General features: G+C 36.4%; 1 protein-coding gene and 1 non-coding gene across 10 annotated transcripts in view; one reads left to right on the forward strand and one right to left on the reverse strand.

Moving 5' to 3' along the window:
* Nucleotides 1-24,408, reverse strand: part of LOC105225223 (Ca(2+)/calmodulin-responsive adenylate cyclase) — a 135,842-nt gene that overhangs the window by 42,781 nt on the left and 68,653 nt on the right. The window lies entirely within an intron of this gene.
* Nucleotides 17,601-17,674, forward strand: Trnai-aau (transfer RNA isoleucine (anticodon AAU)). The gene has a single exon. It is a non-coding gene; the product is annotated as a tRNA-Ile (tRNA).

Here is a 24,408-nt window from a genome sequence, read left to right on the forward strand (position 1 = left end):
GGTCAATTTTGATCAGGTGGATAAAGAGTAAATAGACCAGAATGTCTTGAAAACATCTGATATGCGGACATATAACTTTTCGACATTATTTGGGTTTTTGTCAGTCCGGGTCAATTTTGATCAGAAAGTGGATCGAAAGAATGTCTTGGAAACATCTACTGTGCAGACATACCATTTTTCGACAAAACTTGATTTTTTGTTAGTCCGGGTCAAATTTGATCAGAAGGTAGATCTAGAGTTTATAAACTAGAATGTCTTGAAAATATCTGATATTCGGAGATATAACTTTGCGGGACAAAATGCGATTTTTTGCCTGTCCGGGTCAAATTTGATCAGAAAGTGGATACAGAGTATATAGTCAAGAACGTCTTGAAAACATCTGCTGCTCGGAGTTATAGCTTTGTGACATGTATTTTTTTTCAGTCCGGGTCAAATTTGATCAGAAGGTAGATCGAGAGTTTATAGACTAGAATGTCTTGAAAATATCTGATATTCGGAGATATAACTTTGCGGGACAAAATGCGGGTTTTTACCAGTCCGGGTCAAATTTGATCAGAAAGAGGATCGGGAGTGTATAGACTAGAATGCCTTGAAAACTCCCTGTTTGGCAGTTTGCAGGACAAAAATGCGGCCGTATGCTCGGGCTGTCAAATTTGCGGTAATTTTCTCAATATTTTTTCAAGTTCGCTTGTTCTTTTCTGAAGATGTAGTCTTCAACCCCGTCAAAATTGCAACATTTTCTGCCCCTCTCAAAACATAATGTTAAGAGTTGACCAGTGGACTTCCATATATTGTTTTTGATTGTTCTCTTTTTGAATAAAATTTTCTACTAATTATAATAAATTGGTCAAGATTAATAAGGAAAATTGCGATGGAATTGTTTGGCTTTGTTTTGTTCTTTTATCAAATCAATTGTATCAACTCAAAGTCTCTGAAACTACCATAAATATTCTAAAATTATATTTTCTCGAAAACTAAATTTTGCAATAGTTCAGGCATTACCTAATGTCATACTCGTATTTGCATAAATATAAGTCTGTATGTATTCATATATGTATGTCTTTATACGTAAGTGAATTTGCGTGCGGTTATGTGCATTTGCTTACGAAAATTGACACAACTGAATTTAATTTTTCTCACGACAAAATACGCGACGATTTGCTGCTTAAAAGTTGTCACCAATCCTAATGAGGCGGGAGTGTGCACAAATGTGCTCACTTAACATGCAAACACACACACACATACACACCTGTGCTACTGTAGGCTGACAAGCGCAAATGACGTGTGACAGTTGAATGTGGCAGAACGTTGGACAGGTATACTCGTATATGTATATACAGACACACATGCAAATATATAGTATATCGCACTCGAATAAACACAGCACTTGTGAATGTGAATAGGAGAGTGTGTGCATGTGTGTGTCTAAATGTTTACACAGATTAGTGTATCTATGGGATGTGCCAAACAAATTACTGACTTTCTGAAAACTTAATTTGAAAATCTGAAAAACACGTAAATTCAGCTCGCGCTGTTTTTCACTTTCTGCTTAAGTACATATGTACCACACATAGTATTATATATATAGTACGTATGTACATGCTCAGACTCAGAGTTGCCCTACCTTTCGAATGTCAATTGTTTGTACAGATGTTGTCTTATTTTGTTGAGCACACGGAATTTTCCCGCTTTAACTCTGATAGCTGCAGGCTGGGTTATAGAGAAGCGGAATACTTATAAATTATATATTTTATTTGACGTTGTTTTTTTGGTAGTTCCTATTGCATAATGGTAAGAATTATTCTATGAATGATCTCTTACGATTTTTGAACGTCTTTATTTTGGAGTAAAATATGTTTTATAAATATAAAGCTTATTTAAATATAGAAATAAATTAGTGAATGGCGGCCGGCGTGGGCAGATGTGTGTAAACTACTTGTTGGGTCTGAAGCGCAGTTCTGTGATAGAAATAACAAACAGCAATAATAATACTTTCTTTCTTATTTTTAACCTACTTTATATACTAGATATTTGAAAATAATACTACTTTAGGATTAAATAAATTAAATATTAATAATTGAAGAAAAAATTCGTAACAGTTGTTATTCAAAGTTTACTATTCCTGTATCCTATTTTTTTGAAACTAAAAAATACAGTGAAAGAAATAGTTTGTAACAATACATCAAACAAATGGCTTTTGAAACCGAAAGCAAAAGAACATCCAAAAAAATTATAAACAAGATAGATCGCAAAATAAATATAGAGGAGGTATGCTCTGCTGAGGACTGTTTCTGAAAATTAAAATACTCATAGATTTTATTGCGATTGGAATTTAAGAGCGTTTTGTCCAATACACAAAAAGGGAGACCCCTTAGTATTCCCGCAAAGCTAATACGGCTGTGTAAGCTGACGTTGAGCAACACCAAAAGCTCCATCAGTATCGGGAACAACCTATCCAAAATCCCTATTGTGCGACTTCTTCAATGTACTGCTGGAGAAAATAGTTCGAGCTGCAGAGCTGAATATTCTACAAGAATGTATATCATCAGCTTCAACATCTGCACCATTTTTTCTCCAGACTGAATAAGGAAGCGTAGGCATTTGAGGAGTAAAGTCCTCTCTCGACGAACAAAAACCAAACTCTATAAGTCACTCATAATTTTAGTCTTGCTTTATGGTGCAGAGGCTTGGACGATGTCAACATCTGATGAGTCGACGTTACGAGTTTTCCAGAGAAAGGTTCTGCGGAAGTTTCATGGTCCCTTGCGCATTGGCAACGGCGAATATCGCAGTCGATGGAACGATGAGCTGTACGAGTTATACGACGACATTGAAGAAGAAGACTTTATTGCTCCCTGACGTCGATTAAATTTACATATCAACGCCGAAATCGAAGCGAAGTTCATATTTTTCCATATGTATCAAATTTTTAATATTATGGATGGATTATTGAACAAATGAATTAAGTAAATCCGCCAAATATGTAGTTGCGTGAATTCTCTAAGTACAATAAAATAATGTTTAACTTATTGTAATCGGCTTCCAAAACTTTAAACGCTTTAAAAGAACGGTTAAACCGATCAACTAGAAATTTATAGACGATCTTCTTGGATATATTTGTGAGTTATTGATCGAAAGAATATGATTTTTTGGAAGCAGCCTTTTTGTCATAAAGGCATGAAAAATCTACTTTTTTAGACTGCTTCGAATTAAAAAAACAGTGAAAATTGTAATTTGGGGATATGTCTAGTTTTAGACTTAGACAAGACTATAAGAAAGATCCTCTAAAAATTTCAGCTAAATCGGTCCAGTAGAAAGTGAGAAATCGTGGTTATCATTCTGACAAAGACAATTTCAAGAAAAATGTATTTAAAGTTTCAGTTCCGGTCAAACCATGTTGAATGCCGGATTAGCAAAATACGTATATTTGAATTGAATTTGAATTTTGAAAAATTCTGTTATAGACATATTCTTGCATAATTAAACTTTGAAAATATAAAAAATGATTGTTTTTTATTTCTAGACTAGAATATACCTTTCAGCGAAATAAAGTAAATAATAAGTGAGCTGCTACATACGACTACTTAAAATCGCTTTCTCCACAGAAGTCACAGTAATTTACTCTTTTGTTACGAAGCATATTCTCCTAATTGTTACGAGTACCAACCGTACTTTTCTCGGCTGATTTGTCATGATTGTAGCTATATCGATAAGTGGTAATTATCTCAATACATTCTAGTCTCTGACTAGGTTTATACTCAATCATCTGGAACTGCTCCTAATCAATTAGCATATAGAGTAATCCAGATGCGGTCCCATTATTATATATTTCCCTCTACCAACCTCTTCTGCTTTTATTTTAGGCTATATAAATCAAAATTACCCACAAAATTTGTGTGAATCCGTGCAAGCTAATCTAAACAAGCACAATTCGCAGTTCATTATGGCAGTCTGGCAACACTTCACTATACCAAATAAACAAATAATATTCTTAATATAGCCAAACGCCAGTGAGTGATTAATTGCCAAAACAATCAGCAAGAAAATTGGCTTGTTCTTCGCTGGGAGGAATTGCCAAAAATTATAGCAATTAAAATCTTATACGAAATGTACACAAGCGAGCGAAATGCTGACATTGCACTAATTTGCGAATTACTAATTACAGGCAGGCAATGAAAATTAATTATGTGCTTAAATGTGACGGCTTTATGCACTTAGTTTAAGATATTTATAAGATTATGAGGTGGCGGTCGAGAGGCAAATGCATTTTTAGAAAGTGAAAACTTAAGTAAATTAAAACTAACGGTAAAATGTAAAATGCCAACCGTAATTGTGCATTAATTGATGGCGCATAATTAATTAAAATCGGGCAGCAGCGATTGACGATAAGCAGCCACTGACTGCCTTGCATATGAAAACTCACTTACAATTACATAATTGAATATATACATACATACACACATACCAGCAGCCATAATCGAATGCCACAAATGACCGCACGTCACAAGCATGCCGCAGCGTTCGAGCAATTCAAATCAGTTGTTCGAACAACAAATTGGTGTCAAATCATGCACCGAAATCACGTACCAACACACACACTTATACTCACATACATACAATCCGACTGCATATGACCGCATAGCGGCGCATACGAGTGTGCACGAACTCAAATTCAAGTAAATCTAAGTAATAAATAGTTTCTTGCACGCGATTCCGTTGCTAACCGCGACTTGTCGCCTCGTCCAGCAGCAGCGGCCGAGCTGAGTAATGCCGGGAATTCGTACGGTCGGCGCTGGTGGGTGACCGCTGGTGCTGTGCTGTGCTGGTGGCACCACTAAATATGCAAATGTGGTGCAGCAACAAATGTCAAATGATTCGTTGTAAAATATGGCCAGTGAGTAGAAATAAAAATAAATATTCAATAAAAATAAAATGAAAAGAAACGTTAACTGCGGCTGCACCGAAGCTAAAATACCCTTCAGGGGTGCATTTCTTATAACATTAAAGAAAATTGAAAAAATACGTGCTCAGAGTCTTCAAAGCGTTCGGACAGTACGGACTTCGGTCGTGATGGAATCGGCACAGATAGCTTCTAAACCATCCATGACCACTCAGTTTTTGGGTTAGGTGGAAGTCTAGGTTCCTACGTTAACTACCCAACCACGAATGGTTGCCGATACTAGTCTGTGGATCCACCGTCCTTTGATTGAGGTTTGCCACCGTTGCTGCCACATTGTGATCCTTTTGACTCTCTTTTCATTTTTTACGCCTACAGACGGCTCAGGTGTCTGGTCCAATCGAGCAAATTAGTCTCCCTGGATGTCAATGGACGGCATACTAGCTAGAAGTTCTAGCAGAGTAAAAGAATATGAATAGATCTTTGATTACGTTGATTACTTTACATATACTTTACGTGGACTCCGCTGTTCCTTTTGGGTTTTTCAAAATTCGTGGAAAATTTAATATACCTTGTTCAGGGTATAATGAAAATGAGAGAACGAAAAGCGTAAACGAGTTGAAAATAGAACAACAATTTAAAAATGCAAGTTTATTGGCAGTAGGTCTCTTACCGCACTCTGCATTTCGTTCATTTAATTAAAAATATTGCTGAATAAAAGGTGCTCCAAAACGGACATGGTGTTACCAAATAATAAATTAACGATTTTCGATATTTTACCAATCAATATTTTTTAGAGCTGAAAATAAGTGCCAAAGTAATCCCCATCATATGTAATGTACTTCTGGCAACGATTTTCCCAGTCTTCGAAACACTTTTCATAAGCACCCTTTGCGATGGCCTTCAGCCCCTTCAGCGAATTATGTTTTTTCTCTTCGATCGACGAAAAATGGTTCCCGATAATTGTTGAGTTGTTTGTATGTCAAACTTATAAGCCCATGTTTCAACAGCAGATATAATACTCTCCCTGAATGTGGGATCAGAATTTGCATAATCAAGCAAGTCCAAAGAGACCTGTTTACAGTACTCTTTTTGAAAAAAAAAAATCTGCTGTATCGGGACGAGTCGAGCAAGAACGCGTTTCTTACCCAAGACATCCACCAAAATCATGCGAACGCATTCGCGAGAGATGTCGAGCTCTCTTGCTATCACTCTAACACTTATTATTGTAAGCCTTTTCCAACATTCAAAATATAAGACAAATTCTCTATTCGATAGACTTAGCAGTGCGTTGCGAATTTTACAATGGATAAAATATCGACACAATTGAACGAACGGAATCAAGTCCTTGGAAAAGAATCCTTTTTTTATTGGCGAAGAGTCTTCACGAAATTTGGTATGCATTTTTGTTCAAGACAATGTTCCAATCCAATAGCTGTTATCTAAACTGACTGATCCAAAACAAGAAAAAGGCCTTTTTATACCTTTTTATCCTTTTAAAAAAATGTACCTGTGAAAGACTTCGGTGAAGCCTACATTAAAGTTGTTTGTATTTTTTATATATTGTAAAGTACGTCAACTTTTATCCCTTACTTTTATCGTAGCACCCTTTAAAGTCGCATTGACAGCGGCCGTAAGCAAAATCCAAAGAAATATCGCAGAACCGCTCTTAACGGTGGATTTGCCTGCTTATGCTGTTTGATTTATTTACATTTTGTTTTCTTTTGATTCATTTAATAGATGCCGATTATATTCGTTTGATAAATCTGTCAATTAGTAACTGATTTAAGCCGATAATCGTCACGCTATTTAATGATTTAATGCTAAATTACAAGAACACACAGCTTCTAGTAAAATATATTAGTCGAGCAACTCAATTACACAATTCTTGTTCAAGCGGTAATAATTTAATTGCTTTAACTGAGCGGCTGATATTGCTTAATCCTATGACAGGCGTCTCATTAATTATGTTTTGTGTGCTTTTTGCTTAATATTTACTGTGATATTTTTTTATATTGAGATATTATTTCGGGGTTTAAGCTAAATAATTGTAATAACTTAAAAATAGCGTAAGTTGGGATAAACTTTTTAGAGTTTTTCTAAAGGTCTAAAATATTCTCTCAAGTTGAAGTTGAGTGCAGTTATTCGCTAAAAGAAAGTTAATGAGGGATTGGAATCCATTTATAACTGAGCCGCGTATAAAGTGGTCCATATAAAAGTACTTAACGATTCGTTAAACTTAGGAGAGCAATAAAATAGTGAATCGAACAGACAACTACTATAAATCTAAAACAATTAACTGTATATTAGAGGGTCGTAACGTCAATAGTTCAGTTTCCTTTGAAAGAACTAGTTGGATTAAATGATTTTGAATTGAAACATAAACAACCTTTGCCTTCCTTTTGATTTTAGCATACACATTAAATGCATTAAGCTTAGGTTAGGTTAGATGGCTGATCTAGAGAGATCGCACATGCACTGCTATAGCCATAGGAAAGAAGAACTTCTTTATTATTATTCAGGCTTACTGTTAGCCGTTTCAACGATGATACTTGACGATACCGGATTTTGAGATGAGTTTGATGATGAGAAACGATTCATAAGAAAGAGACAGAAGTTATAATCAAGCAAGTAAAGGGGTTTTCAATAGCGACGCTACAATGTAGACCGATAGGGACGGCAAACGATGATATTTTTTCTCGCCCTTTTGACGTTTTTCTTCAGAAAGGTTTGCCATTTCATCATGGAAAGATATACGATTCAACAGCGAGTTGAAATTATTAAAATTTATTACCGAAATTCGGAGTCAGTGGCCTCAACTTTAAGAGCACTACATACATACAATTTATAGTCGTCATAATCGTCCTGTCAGATTGGACGTCTAGTGGAAAAATTTTGAATCGACAGGCACAGTATGTTCCCGTGCCAGTGAACCAAACTCTCACACGTCGTTCTCAAGCGTTGAGCCTACATCCTTAAAATCAAATTTACGCAAGAACTGAAGCCGTTTGACCCCAGAATCGTCATATGTTCATGAATTTGGCTGAGCAACAACTTGAAAATGATCCGGATTTTCATCAAAAAATCATCTTCGGCGATGAGGCTCATTTCTGGCTGAACGGTTTCGTCAATAACCAAAATATCCCTTATTGGCAATCTACCATTTGCATCCCGAAAAAATTACGGTTTGGTGCGTTTTATGGGCCGGCTGCGTCATTGGGCCGTACTTCTTCCATGAAGATTAAGACCGGCACGTTACTGTTAATAGAAATAGCTACCGTTTAATGATAACCGAATATTTTTGGACCGAATTGGATGATATGGACTTGGACAATATGTGGTTTCAACAGGACGGCTCCCCAAGCCACAGCGAATGTCACAATCGATTTATTGAAACCCCAATTTTGGTGAACGTGTTATCTTACGAAATGGCCCAGTCAATTGGCCGCCTCGATAGTGCGATTTGACGTCGTTAGAATATTTCCTGTGAGGCTACGTCGAGTCTATGGTCTAAGCCAACAAGCCAGCGTCGATTGAAGGACTTTGTAGGAATACCGAACGTGAAATTGCAGCAGTATCGGCCGGTTTTTGATTGAAAACCATCGAAAATTGGGTTCAGCGTCTGGACGTCTGTAAGCGTAGCCTTGAATAAAGCTTAATACTACATACATATGTATATTCAATCTTACATCTGAAAAGTGTAGCCAACGAAGTGTGTTTTACTCAAGCAGCCACTTTGAAGACTCTTTCTTCTACTTCCGGCTTGTTTCATTATCAAAAGTGAGCTTGTGATTCCCGACAGAAGAGTAAAAAACAAAAGTCGCACACAAATAAATGTTTCAACCGCACCAAAAACAATAACAAAACGTGTGCAATGTGAGAGAAGCAGAGCAACAACAAGTGGATGCACAGAGAGAAGGCATGCGCCCCACCAGTTGACTGGTTACTACCGCAGTAAAATGATTATGATAATTCATGTTGCATACCAGGCGAACAGCAAACAACAGCAGCGACGGCGGCGACTGCCACAACAAAGACCATACATTAGTGCAGCACGTGGTGGCAGGCGACAGCGCGCAGTGTAATGAGACTCGCGCATATCAGCTGCCGGCTGAGTAACTAACTGCCTGCCCGGCCGTCAATCGCAGTAGCTGTAAATGCAGCAATAACAGCAATAACAAGTCCAGAAACCATAGTAACTAAAGGCAAGCGTAAAATGGCAGCAACAACAACAGCAGCAGCCACACACATCATACTAAAAAATCATACAAGTGCCACGGACCATCAGCATGCGGCGCTGAAGGTGGGGTAAATGTGACGCTTAACAGGCAGCCTGCCATCATACCTTCACACACGCCCGGTATACATGCACACAAACACAGCTGCCGCGCTGGGCGCGCGACTTGCTCGCAAGCGCCTAGGAAGCCCCAAAACAACGGCGGCCGCAAAACAATAATAACACTAAAAATATACAAAAAACGTAAAACAAAAGAGACAACAACAAGAAAAAAGTCAACTCGCGCAAACTACACATAAAAACACTTGTTCTGCCAGTTAGACAGTGGTTTGGGCGCGCTGGGCGGAGGTGAAGGTGAAGGCGCGCGAACAATCAGCGGCTCAACAGCTGACAGCTGCCGCGTACGGCGCGCCAAGTCAAGCGCAATTTCACGAAATGAAACATTGCATTGGCAGTGGACATGCAGGCAGGCTGGCAGGCAGACAGACAAGCGCGCAGCGTCACAGCGTCACAGCGACGCGCGCAACGCGGCAACCACAAAGGCGGCGCTGGCAGCCATTGCGGTCAGCCAGGGGATAGTCAGCCAGGCGGCGCGCGAGATGGGCGCGCGTTGCAGCGATGCGCTTGGGCTCAATTGTCGCCGCTCATCATTTGTTGTCGCTTGTTGTCGGCTGCTGGCAGTTTGCGCCGCACATTCTCTCCGCCAATTAAAAACGCATCAAAAGCGCACTAAAAACAAAAGTGCAGACAAGAACATGAAAAAACAACAACAACAACGCCAAAGCATGTGAAAGGCTAAACATGAAAAGAACATAAGTGACAAACTATTCGGGCGCACAAAGAGACGCAAGCAGAAACCGGCCTGCCGCGGTGACAGATCAAGTGGCGAGATACCCGTATCATGGACGGACAGATGGACGAGAAAGCGCTTGGCCAGTTGAAATGCAAACAAAAACTAATTTAGTGCAACACAACGAGAGTAGTTTGAACTGTGCCGCGCCTGCATATGCTTGTAACAGGAGCAATCGCAGCGACTGCCGCCGATCGGAATGCGCCACAAATATCCGCAAAAAGTGTTTGCGGTCAGGCGAGTCAACCGCAAACGACCACACAGAAATTACAAAGCAAGAAATTGCGGTTAGCGAAGGGAAAAATACCAAAACAACTACAAATAAATAATTATTGAGTCAAATTGAACAGAAGAAAAAAGGTTTTACTAAGCGTAAGCATGCTTGCCACAGCATCACACGTTACTGCCTTTAACCGCAGAATGCTTGTTGTTGTTAACCTGACTGTTGTCAACTTGAACCCAACGACTTCATACAAGCGGAACAACAACAAAAACACAAAAAATGCTCATCTCATCTTGCATTTCAGCGTAGCCAATCGACAGGTATAACTGGTGAACTTGAGCTTCACCGCTGCGCGCCGCAAGATCACGTCGACCGCAAGCGCATAATTAGTCGCGCATTCGATTAAACACACATTTGAGCATAAAACATAAAAGCCATACATACATACATACTATATGTATCCATGTACAACTTGTAGCAAGTCACCGAAAGGGCAGAGGAGTCAGCAAGTTCAAGTTAAAGTGGTGGCGCGTATCTCATATCAAGCGGGTTCTACCAGGCGCAAAGAAATGCTCAACCGTTGGCTTGCTTACTTTTCATATCTTTAAGGTTTCTCTTTGCTTTGCCGCGGAGAATTGAGATAATTTACTGAGTGTGGAAAGCCTGAAAGCCAAATGGCAAAAGAAACCTTTGAAATTTTTTTTTGTTCTTTCATTTAAGAATTCACGGGTTTTGGGACGCTTTTTTTATTGCACAATATACATTCATCGGTTTAGATTTTATTCAATATATTTTTATTAATAAACTATTTTATAAATAAAATGTAATCCAAGTTGTTATAGTGTTATTTGTAGTTCTCAATTCTTATCATGATAATATGTTAGCTGATCCAAGTAAAGGTACTTTTTTCTACATTCTTTTTTTTGGAAGATCACGTGTGAGTCATGTTAAGCTGTCATATTATTTTTGTATTGTTCGGTACCGTTCGCAACAACTCGGACTGAAGTATGGAATGACTTGGCGCATTTTATGTCGAGATGTCAGATTGAAATCGTATAAAACATACAGCTTATATCAGAACTGAAGCTCGGTTTTACCAAGCGACATCGCAACGTTCTATGGGCTCTCGAGAAGTTCCAAGAAGATCCGACGTTTTCGAGGCAAGTTTTGTTTAGCTATGAGTCCCATTTCGGGCTCAATGGGTATGTAAAATTGTCACATTTGGGACAAAGAGTAAGCTGAAGAGATTCAAGAACTGCCATTTTATGCAGAAGAAACGGTTTGTGTGGTGTGGTTTGTGGTCCGGTGGTATCATTGGTTCATATTTTTTTTCAAAAATAATGCCGGTGAGAACGTAACCGTCAACGGTGATCGTCGCCAAGCCATAATAATCGACTGGTTAATGTCTGAAATTGAAACTCGTGATCTCGGCTACATTTGTATTTATGGAGAGAACATTTCGATGAGCAGATATTTTCACGTTTTGGGTCGGTCGATTCCTATGGCGAAATGTAAAGCGTAAAGTATATGCGGACAATTCTGCTTCGATTCACGCCCTAGAGCAAAACATCACGTGTGTCATTCATCAGTTACCGGTCGAAAAGCTAGAACAACTCATCGAAAATTGGACTCAACGGATGAACCATCTGAGACGTAGCCGCGGTCAACATTTGAAAGGAAAAATCTTCAAAAAATAAATGCCAAAGAATGTTCTTTGAAGATAATAAACATTTCCCAATAGATTTTAAGTTTTTGTGTTCTTTCTTCAAAAAGTAGGTAACCTCTAAATGGATTACCCTTTACTTATATCATATATTCCAGTTTGAATGATGTTATGAAGAATGGTGATCATGTCATTAGTATTAAATTTTATAAATAGTCGTATACTCTCTGAGCTTAGTTCGGCATAGGTCTCGAGAGCATAAAATATTTTGGTTATAAAACATCCATTGTGTGTTTTGAGATCATGAATAATATTTGAGTAATGAATATAAGACTTGCTTCTTACTATTCAGTCAACCTATGCGAATTATGGTATGTATAATACGACTAAGAATTACAGTAAAAGTAGGGTCAGTATTAGAAAGACAACTGAGACTCGAAACAACTCGTAAAACCGGTTCTATACATATGTTTTGGACAACTAATTTGAAGCGCACAGTCGCTAGGCTCGTTCCAAAATATTAAAGGTTTATGTAAAGAGGAAGTCGAGTCGGGCTTTAAAAAGGGACGTTAAAACGAAACATTATTCGAGCAACACTCCATTGATCTCGAGAGCGGCGAGAAGAACAAACAACTAACTAAATTACAATGGACAGATATACTATACTCAAATGTGTTTGTAATAGAATTGTTGGAACCATTTTAAATGGGTCACCAACAAACTATTTTTTCAAATAAAAATTTGTTGGGAAGCCAAAGCCAAAATGGACAAAATTGGCAACAAATCGAATGATAGTTAATTGTTGTACTCGAAGTTTAAAGATTCTAATGGACTACACATGATAAGAATTCCAAGAACTCATAGAGACCATGGTTAGATAGTACCTCTAGTCTAGTCCCACTTTTTCGACAAATAACTTTTATATTCTAATTTATATAGCCGATAATTATTGCCACACCGACAATTGCTGCCGGTAAGCATGCTGTTTATCATTTTTAGCAACTAAAACTATAGTTATCCACCCTCACCTCCAACATGAATGAAGAAGCCACTTTGTACTTTAATTATTTCTGCTACATTTTAATAGCGAAAGCATAGTTAAGTGATACGAAGCCATTTGCGATACGCTCGTATTATTTCCCTGCGGTCCAGTTTGATTAATTGTTGAGAAGAGAAGCAAATAGAACACATACGGGTACTTATATATGAGCTTGTAAGTACATACATATGTGTCTACTGACATCTGCAAATGACTTTTATTATGCATAAAGGGTAGGGATATTTACAAAAGGGCGACCAAAGTTGCGAAAATAAAGCAGAAAAACTTTGGCGTAATTAATTTCATGCGATACGAACGCATATACGAGTATGCATAAGTGGTACGTACTCGTCCACAAACTTACGACGGGGTTACACTAGGCAATATTTTGCTAGGAGAAGCAAGTTGTATGCAGTTTAAATGCTTCTTGTTAAACCAAACGAGATAGAAACGGATTATGTCGAGTTGAACTATTTTAAGTACCAGGGGTTTGAGAGAGTTATAAGGAGGTTGCATATAAATTTTTGGACCATTATTCGATGCTTAAGGGGTTATATGGATTTCACCACTTCAAAAAAAAAATATTATTATTTTATATACTACAAATTATTTGATTTTATAACATTTCTAAAAAATTGTCTTATTATCTCAGGTCAATCCGAGTAATAGCTTTGGAGTTACAGCCTTGGAAAAATACGCGCTAGAGGTCAGCTAAGTATTTAGTAATTTCTTTTTGTTTTTGATGATCTACTGGTAGTTCTGCTGCCAACGCGGATACACTTTTTTCCGAGGGATTGCCGGATATCAGGACGTAATGGTGGAGTTTTGAACATTTTTCTTTGAAATTTTCACAAAGTCTTTAATAAATTATGTATTTTTAGAAAAAAAAAAAATTGGAATAAAATATTACATTTTTTATATGAAATAATAAAAACTATTAAAAATAGACAGTTTTTTCTCGACGAAATCCATCTAACCCCTTAATACTTCTAAACTAGCCTATTGTTAGATTTTTTGCCTTAGAAATATTTTTAAGGTTATTTTCTGCAGTATTAACGTCTTCTGTAATTTTATATAGGCGAGATTCCAACTTACAGGCGATATAAATATTGATCCATAATAATTTTTAAGACTCCGCAAGATTTAAAATTTCCCTATTCCCTTATTTGAAGTCTCACAGCTGGTTCAGCGACTTCTTGAACAGAGAAGTAGAGATCGTATGTGATGAATGAGGCTTATAAGATACAGACTAAGGCAGGCGAGCAGTTGTACAACTGCTTGTTGAAATGAGAAGTTGTATTGTGTAAACTCGGTATTATATGATCAACTTTACTTGACAGCAACAAGACGTATTAAGAGAGTTACAAAGCTATCAATGAAGTTCAGTATGTCACACTTGCGAAAAACACTTGATACAGTAAAACATCGTTAACTTGTTTACATTGCTGTAAGGAATTCAAAATCTCGATGATATACAATGAAGAATAGGTTAGGTTAAATGATCGAAGAATAACTCCAATACAAATATACATAGTCGTTTAAGTCGTGACCTCCCAAACGCGGGACAGTCAAGAAGGAAGTGTTGAGTTATTTCCACCTCATCTTCTTCCATACAGCTTCCATGACGTCTGGTAAGAGTCCCAACCTTACAGCACGGATGCCAATAGGGCTATGGCTTGATAAAAGCCCCAAAACTAGGAAGAGACTAGCCTTGCTGAGGACAAAGAGATCACTAGATCTCCTATGATCGATCTTGCAAGGATGAAAATGAAGGAATTATAACTTCAAATAGTATTAAAATGATTCTTAAAAAGTCGAAAAATTTTTGGAGATAAAGAACACAAACGCTAACTTCCCTAACAGTAATATTCAGTTGCGCTTGAGAGTATACTTTGGCAGGTCTAATAGTAGTCTAAAGTAAACTCAAATTCCGTAACATAAAATTAAAAAATAGCGCATTTGAGTAAAATTTTTGTCACACTTTGCCTTATAACAAGTTGTTACCAGTGAATGTCACTCATTGACATATGTGTGGTAATACCCAGATCCATGATGAAAACTGTATTACTCATACTCTCTTAAAAAGCAATTAAGCAGCCATACATTTATCTGCGTACCCCAATCGTTTGCGAACAAAAGCCATAAACCGTTGCCGCTTCCCGCGCCACGCCTCTTTTCCAGCGCTTGCACTGAAACGCTTTGTGTCACTTGACCCCCAAGCGAACTGTCGCGTAGCCGCACATTGCACGCGCACGGTGGGCGCCAGAAATTTTTTTGTTGCTATTTTGCTTTGGCTTTTCAATTTTGTGCCAATGTTCGCCAAAATGCTTTGGTAATTGTTTTCCTTACTTAGGCATCTAGATGTTGGATAAAAGCGTGCAAGTAAACTAGTGTAACGCATGCGTGTGTGTGTGTGTGTGTGTGTATTGGACATATTGCCTCCATATAAATATTTTGAGTTATACTCGTATGGATTGTGAGTGTATCTGGCATTGGCGACTCGACGGCGCTGACTGACTCTTTCCAAGAAATGAGAAAATTACAACAAATACAAATGTGCGAGTGATGCGAGGGTGTCTACGAGCTGGCCTATGAGCATGTGACCCATTTATGATTGTCTAGATAAGTGCGTTTGGGTATACTTTTAGTTTTTGGCTCATTATATTTGGCATCGCCAGAGATTTTATTTAGTTTGCATTAAGTGAAAGCCGCAGATGTAATAATTGACATGTTTACATACATACATATAAAGACTAGGGTGTGCCATTTTTAGATAGTTTTTCGAGAAAGTCAAAAAGAAGTACCTTAAAGATTGCATTGACATGGGGAAAAAAACTTTGCTTGGTTTTTAGTTGAAAGTAAGTTGTCTCAAAATGACACACCCTAATGTAGACGCATGACTGATACGGCCCGCAAATTTAATACGGCTGTGCGAACTGGCGTTGAGCAACACCATGAGCTTCGTCAGGATAGGGAGGAACTCTCCGATCCGTTCGATATATAACGAGGTTTCAGATAAGGCGACACCCTATCTTGTGACTTCTACAATCTTCTGCTGGAGAAACTTATTCGAGCCGCAGAACTAAAGTGAGAAGGTACCATCTTTTATAAGAGTGTACAGCTGCTGGTGTAAGCCGATGATATTGATATCATTGGCCTCAACCTGGTAGTGAACGAGGACAAAGTAAAATATCTCCTGTCATTACACATTCGAGCCTGGGCTCCCACGCTACTGTTGGCATTTATAACTTCGAAGCCGTAGATGTTTTAGTCTATCTTGGTACCAGCAATATCACTAAGAACAACGTCAGACTCAAAATTTAACGTAGAATAACTCTTGCCAACACGTGCTACTTCGGACTGAGTAGGAAATTGAGAAGTAAAGTCCTCTGTCGACGAACAAAGACCAAATTCTACAAGTCACTCATTATTCCCATCCTTCTATATGGCGCCGAGGCATGGCGTAATGAGTTTTCGAGAGAAAGGTTCTGCGGAAGATTTCTGAACCTTTGCGAATCTGGCAAATATTGCAGTCGGTGGTAGGATGAGCTATCCGAAATAGACGACGACATTGGCATAGTTCAGCGAAATAAAAGACAGCGGCCACGACACATTTATATAAAGCTTATTAATTGTGGATATAAGCAAACTCAGGACGAATGAACAAGTTAATCCCAGCGATGTGAGTTCAACTATCCAGATATAAGTAGTCATCATATTATGCCAAAGTTATATATACTTGAGAACCTGGCATGTAAATTCTTCCTAAAACTCACCCCCTGTGTAACTGGGAACCTTCTTATGACCTTCGAATAACACCTGGGCGATGACGACCCATCGAAGTTAGAAATCGTCTCTTCTCCAGGCAGGATAAACTCGTCGAAGGAATCTTCAACGGACTCTACCCGACTATGATCTGACTCCTTGGTGCGACCAAATGTCTCCAAACTCCGAATGTTAGAATTTTGATTGATGAGATTCGCTATTGCCTGCCATTGGATGATAGCTATTGAAATATTTTTCACATACGAAGTAAAGTAAAGTACTTAAAATTATCTTCATATAAACTTTGAAAAAAAGTTTGACAATTCGGTGAGTTTGCGGTATAATATAATATCTATGAGCAATCGCTCTAAGAAAGCAATGTTCTACTCACCACCGGGATACTATAAACATATAATTGGATATGAGCTTGCCATGTAAGTGTCTTAAGTACCAGAGTGCGAATGCTCAAAGAAACTTTTGAAAATAATACCAACTTCCTACGACGCACAGAATCAATAAATTAAACGGAGGCCATAAATAATGTGAGACTCAACTAGAAATTATTTCGGTGCATTTTATAAAACTATTTTGGGATACGTGGTACTTAAGTACATATATAATTCTATATACATAAATTATTATGAATAAACATACTTACGTATAAAAATACTTTTTATATTAAAATAATGTGTGTGTATGTGGTCTCAACTATTTATCGCAGCTACTTGTTGATAAGCTATCGATTCGTTTAAATAATAAATTAGCTTCTAATCGCATAATTGGGCAGTTGAGATTCATATAGTTTTTAATTTATTTAAAGTATTATAGAAACCTTTAAGCATACAAATAAACCAGTGTGCGTATAAATAATATGTTTGCCTAAGAAATCACTTAAGTAGTCTTCTTAGAATCAACTAGTACTGTACGGCCCATTAGCTCAGTTGGTTAGAGCGTCGTGCTAATAACGCGAAGGTCGCGGGTTCGATCCCCTCATGGGCCACAAAGAATTTTTTATTTTAATTTTTGAAGAAAATTGTAATAAAAATATTACCAGCGTCAATGACATATTTTGGAACAATTTTTTTAAGGAAACAATATTAAAGATTTTTGGCATGAAAATAGTGTTTGCAAAGCCTTAAGATTTTTTTGTGAGAAAATTTTATTAAATAGTTCAACCCTACATTTTTAATAAATTTTTTTTTATAAAATTAATTTTTTCATAAACGCCATGCTTAATTCTTTTCTTTTCCTAATAAAACAGCCACTCCAGTGTGTAGTAGAATAATTATATTTATACTTCATATTTTCTTTTACTTTTTGACTTACATCCATACATGTAAATGTAATTGAAAGCTTCTCTCCTACTCGGTTTGCAGCCACGAACTTCTTTGCACAAAACAACGCGACTTGCAGTGTTTGAGTTCAAAATGCATTAAATAAAATTTAATTAGTTTTGTGGTGGCGACAAAAACGTAATGAAAACCAACAAGTTAACACAAATATGTAGCGCAAAAAAAAAAACAAAATACAAAAAATTCTGTAAAACAATGTGTGTATGTGAGTTAGAGTGGGTCAGTTGCTAGCAGTCTCTCCAAGCACAAACTCTTTATTCTAAAAAAATTAAGGAAATAAAAACGGTTGCACAAATATAATTGATATTCAAACATAGTGATATTCAGCAAGAAGCTCAATAAACTTTAAATATCATAATAACATCACTGCTTCTTCTTTTTTATTGGCGTAGACGTTGCTTACGGGGTTATAGCCGAAACTGTCAATATTTTTGGATTTTTGCGACGTGGTGACGTTATTCATCTTTACAACGTTTTCGCTCCCGTTACTTAACTAATGAACTCAGCACTCTCGAAGTTAATGTGAAAGTGGCCTCGACGGTTTGGGTAGTGATTACTGAAAAATTTTAACCATGCTCAGCATTTTATTGAAAGTATAGTACAGCCATAATAGCTGCCTAGCTTGAATATTTCAAAGAATATTGTTATTGATAGTCAGTTATATATTGTTGAACCTCCGAGCGGTCGCTCTTTAGAACGCTGCCATCCAAAAACTATTCAAGAGACGACCTGACCCATTTCACAGGATGTTTATGGATATATACATAAGCTATAGAAAAAGCAAATAATTTTTTTTTTAAGTGTCAAACTGGTATAGCCTCTTAACACTTTAACACCAACAACAATGTCAGCCTCGAAATTCAACGCAGAATAACTCTTGCCAACAGCTGCTACATTGGACAGATTAGGCAATTGAGAAGTAAAGTTCTCGCTCGACGACCAAAAACCAAACTCTACAAGTCACTTATCATCGCCGTCCTGCTCTCTTAGATTATTACTAATTATAAATTATATTTTTTCTTTTGCTGCAATACAAGCGAGTTTGGATTATATTTGGGCTTTATACACCAATAGTAAGACTTAATTACGAATTATTCCTTGAATTTAGAACATTTTAACTGAACTGTTTAAAGACATTTTACTTTATCATTAAAATAATGTGTTTTCCCCGAAATGTATATTCTTGACAGGGTTGTATGTGGCCTTAAATTAATACTTGTTTGTTGCAAATACTAATATATTAATTAGGCAATTAACTAATATGAAGGATATACTTTTCGCACAGCCAAATTAATTTAGTGGATTAAGATTATATTTGAGAAACTAGTTTCTGCTTTCGCACAGCCGGCTAATCGTTTAAAGATAAGTTCATCGGTGATACTTGATTATGTTCTTCATTTTGTATTTCTTTTTATGATTGAAAGTCATCAGCTGTGATTTTATTAATTTACACAATTAATATCGAAAGTACTTTGAAATCTTATATATTTGATACTAAACACACATACTGGAAGCTTTTTCCTTTTCCTACTAAATTATACTTGTATTCACGTAGATACTTCAAAATTTCATAAGCCAGATTTCAGTGACTGTTGCAAACTATTCAATACTTTGCCAATTTGACTAAAATCACAAGTATATTAAACAATTCAATTTATTGTAGCATATTAATATACTACATAGAGTTTAGTCGAAAAGCTTTATGCTAAGCAAATAACTGCTATTGGTTTATGTACTTACATCTCCCCAAGCTGCAACATTTTATTATATTTGTTTTTGGGTTTTTTTCTTTAGTAGAAAATTTTGCTTTTTTATAGAAAATAAAATTCACTAGAAAAGCATACATCCACAAAATATATGAGCTTCGCCATTTTAATTACTCCTGTGTGCATAAAATATAAGTAAATGTGCCACTTGGCCTTCTGATGTCCTGTGTGTCTGACATTTATTTTCAACTTTTTGTTATGGGCTTATTTAACATATATACATATGTATATATCGTATATATACAAGTATATGTATATACATGTGTTTAGTCAAATTTCTGAGTCGCTACTGCATTGCACTTGCAAGCATAATTGAAAAGTTGCACAACCGTCCGAGTGACTTCAGACGCATAAATTAAAAGATAACTTTCGACCTTATTCCAAGAAATTTATGATACAATTTAGAATTTTAATTTATACTCGCACAAAGCTTATAAATAAATTGGTTAGTAGTACTTGTCAGACATTTATTAGCACATTTTTGTAAAATATGAGTCCAGAAATGCTTGAGAGATATGTGTACATATGGTATATAAAAATATAATTAGCAGTTGAAATATAAGCTAAATTTTATTTACTTGGAACGATAAATTTCCCTACGAAAATAGTGAAAATTATTTTTGCGAAATATTTACATTTTACTTAACACATTTCGGCTTTTACTCATAATAGACTTAAGCAAACAATCAAAAAATTTAGGCTTTAGAAAGAGAAAAACTATTTGAGAGTAGATACGTCTCTAAAGATTGTTTTTTGAGAATATTTACAGAAGGCAATACATCAAAATATTGCATATCAGAGACCTGCATTGAGTATGATCGATTCGGTTTGATCAGCCACGCTCAAAACGGTCAAACTCAGCACAGCGGTTCGCTGCAAAATTGTTCGATCGAGTTTCGTGCTCGAAACGAAGGAGTTCCATCAGTTGATTTGATTGCTCTGCTTACTGATTGAAACTGATTGGTTGGTTCCGGTATGATGATTGGATATGATTGTACAGAAAAGGACGATCAAGTCCAACGATGCACGAAAACTCAGACATCGATCAACTTTGCGTTTGAATTGATTGTGATTGAACCAATCAGATCGAGAATTGCCCTGCGAATATGTATGTATGTGCATAGTTTGTATGTACATGTTTTATGATTTAACGGAAACAAGTTGCAATGCATAAAATTAACCAAAACATTACTGAATATATTTCTTAATTTTTAACACTTAAAACTAAAATTCAATTAATGCTTAAAATTAATAAACAAAGGTAATGCTTAGGGAACACAAATTTTTAATTTTAAGCACTTCTTCATTGAGATCCACAAAAACTTAATCACTAAAACTTTTATAAAATGAATTAAAAAAAATAAGCTTTCATTTGAACATGGTCAGAGCCTATTTCTTTTTTCATTTATAATATTTCTAGCTAAAGAAAAAGAACGCTCAGCGACTGCGCTGCTGGCAGGAACCACCCGGTATGACCAAACGGTATGATTGTGATCGATCGGAATGCAAGCAGCATTCTCGAACATTCTTTGCTGCTCACACAAGGCTTTCGACCGAGAAAAATCATGACGAAACAAGCAACAGTGAATGGAACTGAATGTTCGCTTTGAGCACGCTCGCTTACGATCATTCATTTTTGTTGAAGCAAAGTTTTCCGTCACAAAAAATCTGAGTCAAAGATCGGGTATGATTGAAAAAATTGTGATCGTTGCAGCTTCTGTTGCATATGCAACTCATTGTTGAAATCATATGCATTTTCGATTTAGCTTCCGTTTGAATGAAAGCTTTACTTAATTGATGAATATTTATATTTCTATGATTTAGATTGTGTGCCATTCCTTATGAAGCAAGTTATAAGCTAACTATTAAATTTGAGAGGAATATTTCTCTATTCAAAAACATCTGACTTAAAACTCTTGCCAAAGCTTTAATCAATGAAAAAACTTGGGAACTATTTGAAAGAAACCTTCCTCGCCACCTCATGCGAATAAATTTTGTTGCAAATGTCTGGCTGAATGCTCTGGTGGAAGCTGTACTCAATCAATAACTACATTTATTATTTTATTTCTATTTAATATTTTTCTTTGTATACTATTTCCGAATAGGTAAGTGAGGAACTGAATACTAATTTTAAAATTTGGAAACTATTTGAAAGAATGCTTCCCCACCAACTCATGCGAATAAATTTTGTTTAAGAACGCCTGACTGAAAGCTCTAGTGAAAGCTCTATTCAATCAATGATCAAGTATTCAACTCCATTTCTAGTCAACGGCTTTCAACATACACTATTTCGAAATAGGTAAATTTGGACCGATAGCTCACAAGTGAAGAACTAACGAGAAAATTTATTAAAATATATTTCGTTTAAAACAAGTGACCGCAAGCTCTTATGAAAGTTATACTCATCAATGGTCGTAAAGTTTTAAAAACAAAGTTGTAGTTTTAATTGAATCTGAATTTGAAAAAAAAACGTCCTAACGACCTCTAGAAAAAATTAATATGAAAAAGTCTTTTCAGAGCTACAGTGTCATACCATATAGTGTTGATAAGGTGAGATTTTAAGGTTCATTTAATCAAAAAATTCGGGAAAATTGAAAAAAGTTACAGCTGTTCAAAAATGAGTGATAATTATGAAGAAATTCGCTATATTCTGAAATTTTTGTATAAAAAAGGGAAGAATGTCACTCAAGCCACCAATGAAGTTTATGCAGACGATGCTGTATCAGTTCGATGTGAAAGACGCACCTCGCTCTGCTCGATCAATCGTTGAAAAAGTCGATGAAATTATGGAAAAGATTGACCAGGACTGTCACAGCCATGACATCGCTAAGGAATTCAACATTCATCACCAAATGGTTTTAAACCATTTAAAAAAGGCTGGCTACAGAAAGAAGCTCGATGTTTGGGTACCACATGAATTGTCTGTGAAAAATTTAATGGACTGAATTAACATCTGCGATTCTTTGCTGAAACGAAATAAAATCGAACCATGTCTGAAGCGAATGGTAACAGGAGACGAAAAGTAGATCAAATAATACAATAATGTGTGAAAAAGATCATGGTACAAGCTCAATAAATGGTCGTAAATCCAGGATTGATGCCTCGAATGGTTATGCTGAGTGTTTGGTGGGATTGGAAAGGAATCATACACTATGAACTGCTCCAGTCTGGTCGAACGAATGATTCTACATTTTACTGTAAACAACTGATGGGATTGAAGCAAGCAATCAAAAAAAACTGATCAACAGAAAGTGCTTAGTCTTCCATCGGAACAACCGGAAAAATTTTACTCCGATGAAATAAAGTCTCTAGAAGAAAAATGGCAAAAAATGGTCGACCAAAATGCTACATATTTGTTTCATTAAAATAAAAATATAAGTTGAAGTTTAATTAGAAATACGAAAAGACTTTTTCTAAATTCTATTCAATAAATACACCAAATTTTACGAAATGAGAAGTTCATAAAGAAGAGACGGCTAGTTTGACGTAAGAAATGCTTTAATTTTCCTAGAAACCCATATAATAGCTGCGCATTTGCACGTTTATTAACTCACATATGTACATATGTATATCAGTTTAATAACTCAAACCAGAGAAAATGTCAATTTTGTTATTATTGTTGCAAAAGCATATGTTAATAACATGCATATGTGACCAAAATATCATTTGTAAACAAATAACACTACTTGTCCACATACTATGATATTTGCATGGAAGTATGTGGGCGCTCAATATTAGCGATTTGTTGCTGCTTTCGTTGTAAATATGATCGGCAATAACCGAAATATTATTAATCGCGTCTTTAGCAGGCACTTCGGTCACGTACAGATGAGGCGGTCGGAAGTTCGATGAGTAAGCTTGTCTTCTTGCCAAATGCAAATAGCAATTTAGTGGCACACATGGCACACTGAACATTACTACCGACCGTCGACCAACTATAAAAACAACAATTACGACCGAACTTATGCGAACAAGCAATAAATGACAAATTCGAATGTCAATCAACGGTTTGTGTGGCAACTCACCAACACCGGCACGACAGTGTTTGCATAATGAATGAAGTGCTGCATATGTGCGCGCTGTTGGACAGGGCGTATGATGAATGCGAAATGTGGGAAATATACGAGGAATTTGGAATTTTCGAAATTTTGGAAAATAAATAATACTAAAAATGCAAGATTTGTCCATAAAATGAGTTATTGGCATTGCTTGTGACCTTCAAGTTCAATGTTGTCAATAAAATTTGATATATTATTTGATTTTCAAGGCGGTATTATGGTCTATTGTTGCATTAAGAGTTCGTACGTTTGAAAATAATGGTGTCAAGAGGAAAATTAAATTAGATGGCGTGATTACAAAATCAAAGTTAAATGCAAGTGAGAAAAATGTTATTGGGAATATGTGAGATAATAATTTAATTTTTTTTTATAAAAAATAAGAATTTAATACCATTTGACAGCCTTAATCCAAAACTAAGTGCAACCACCTCAACTGCTTGCCGCAAAGTTAAGTCAACTTCGAGCTAGTAACTTCAACTTAATAACGTCCTGTTACTAGCCGGTGTTTAGCTGCGCGTATATTTAAATAGACAATCAGCTTCCTTTGGATAAAGGCAA

Source organism: Bactrocera dorsalis, chromosome 4 (genome assembly GCF_023373825.1).
Source record: "Bactrocera dorsalis isolate Fly_Bdor chromosome 4, ASM2337382v1, whole genome shotgun sequence".
NCBI classification, from domain to species: Eukaryota; Metazoa; Arthropoda; class Insecta; order Diptera; family Tephritidae; genus Bactrocera; species Bactrocera dorsalis.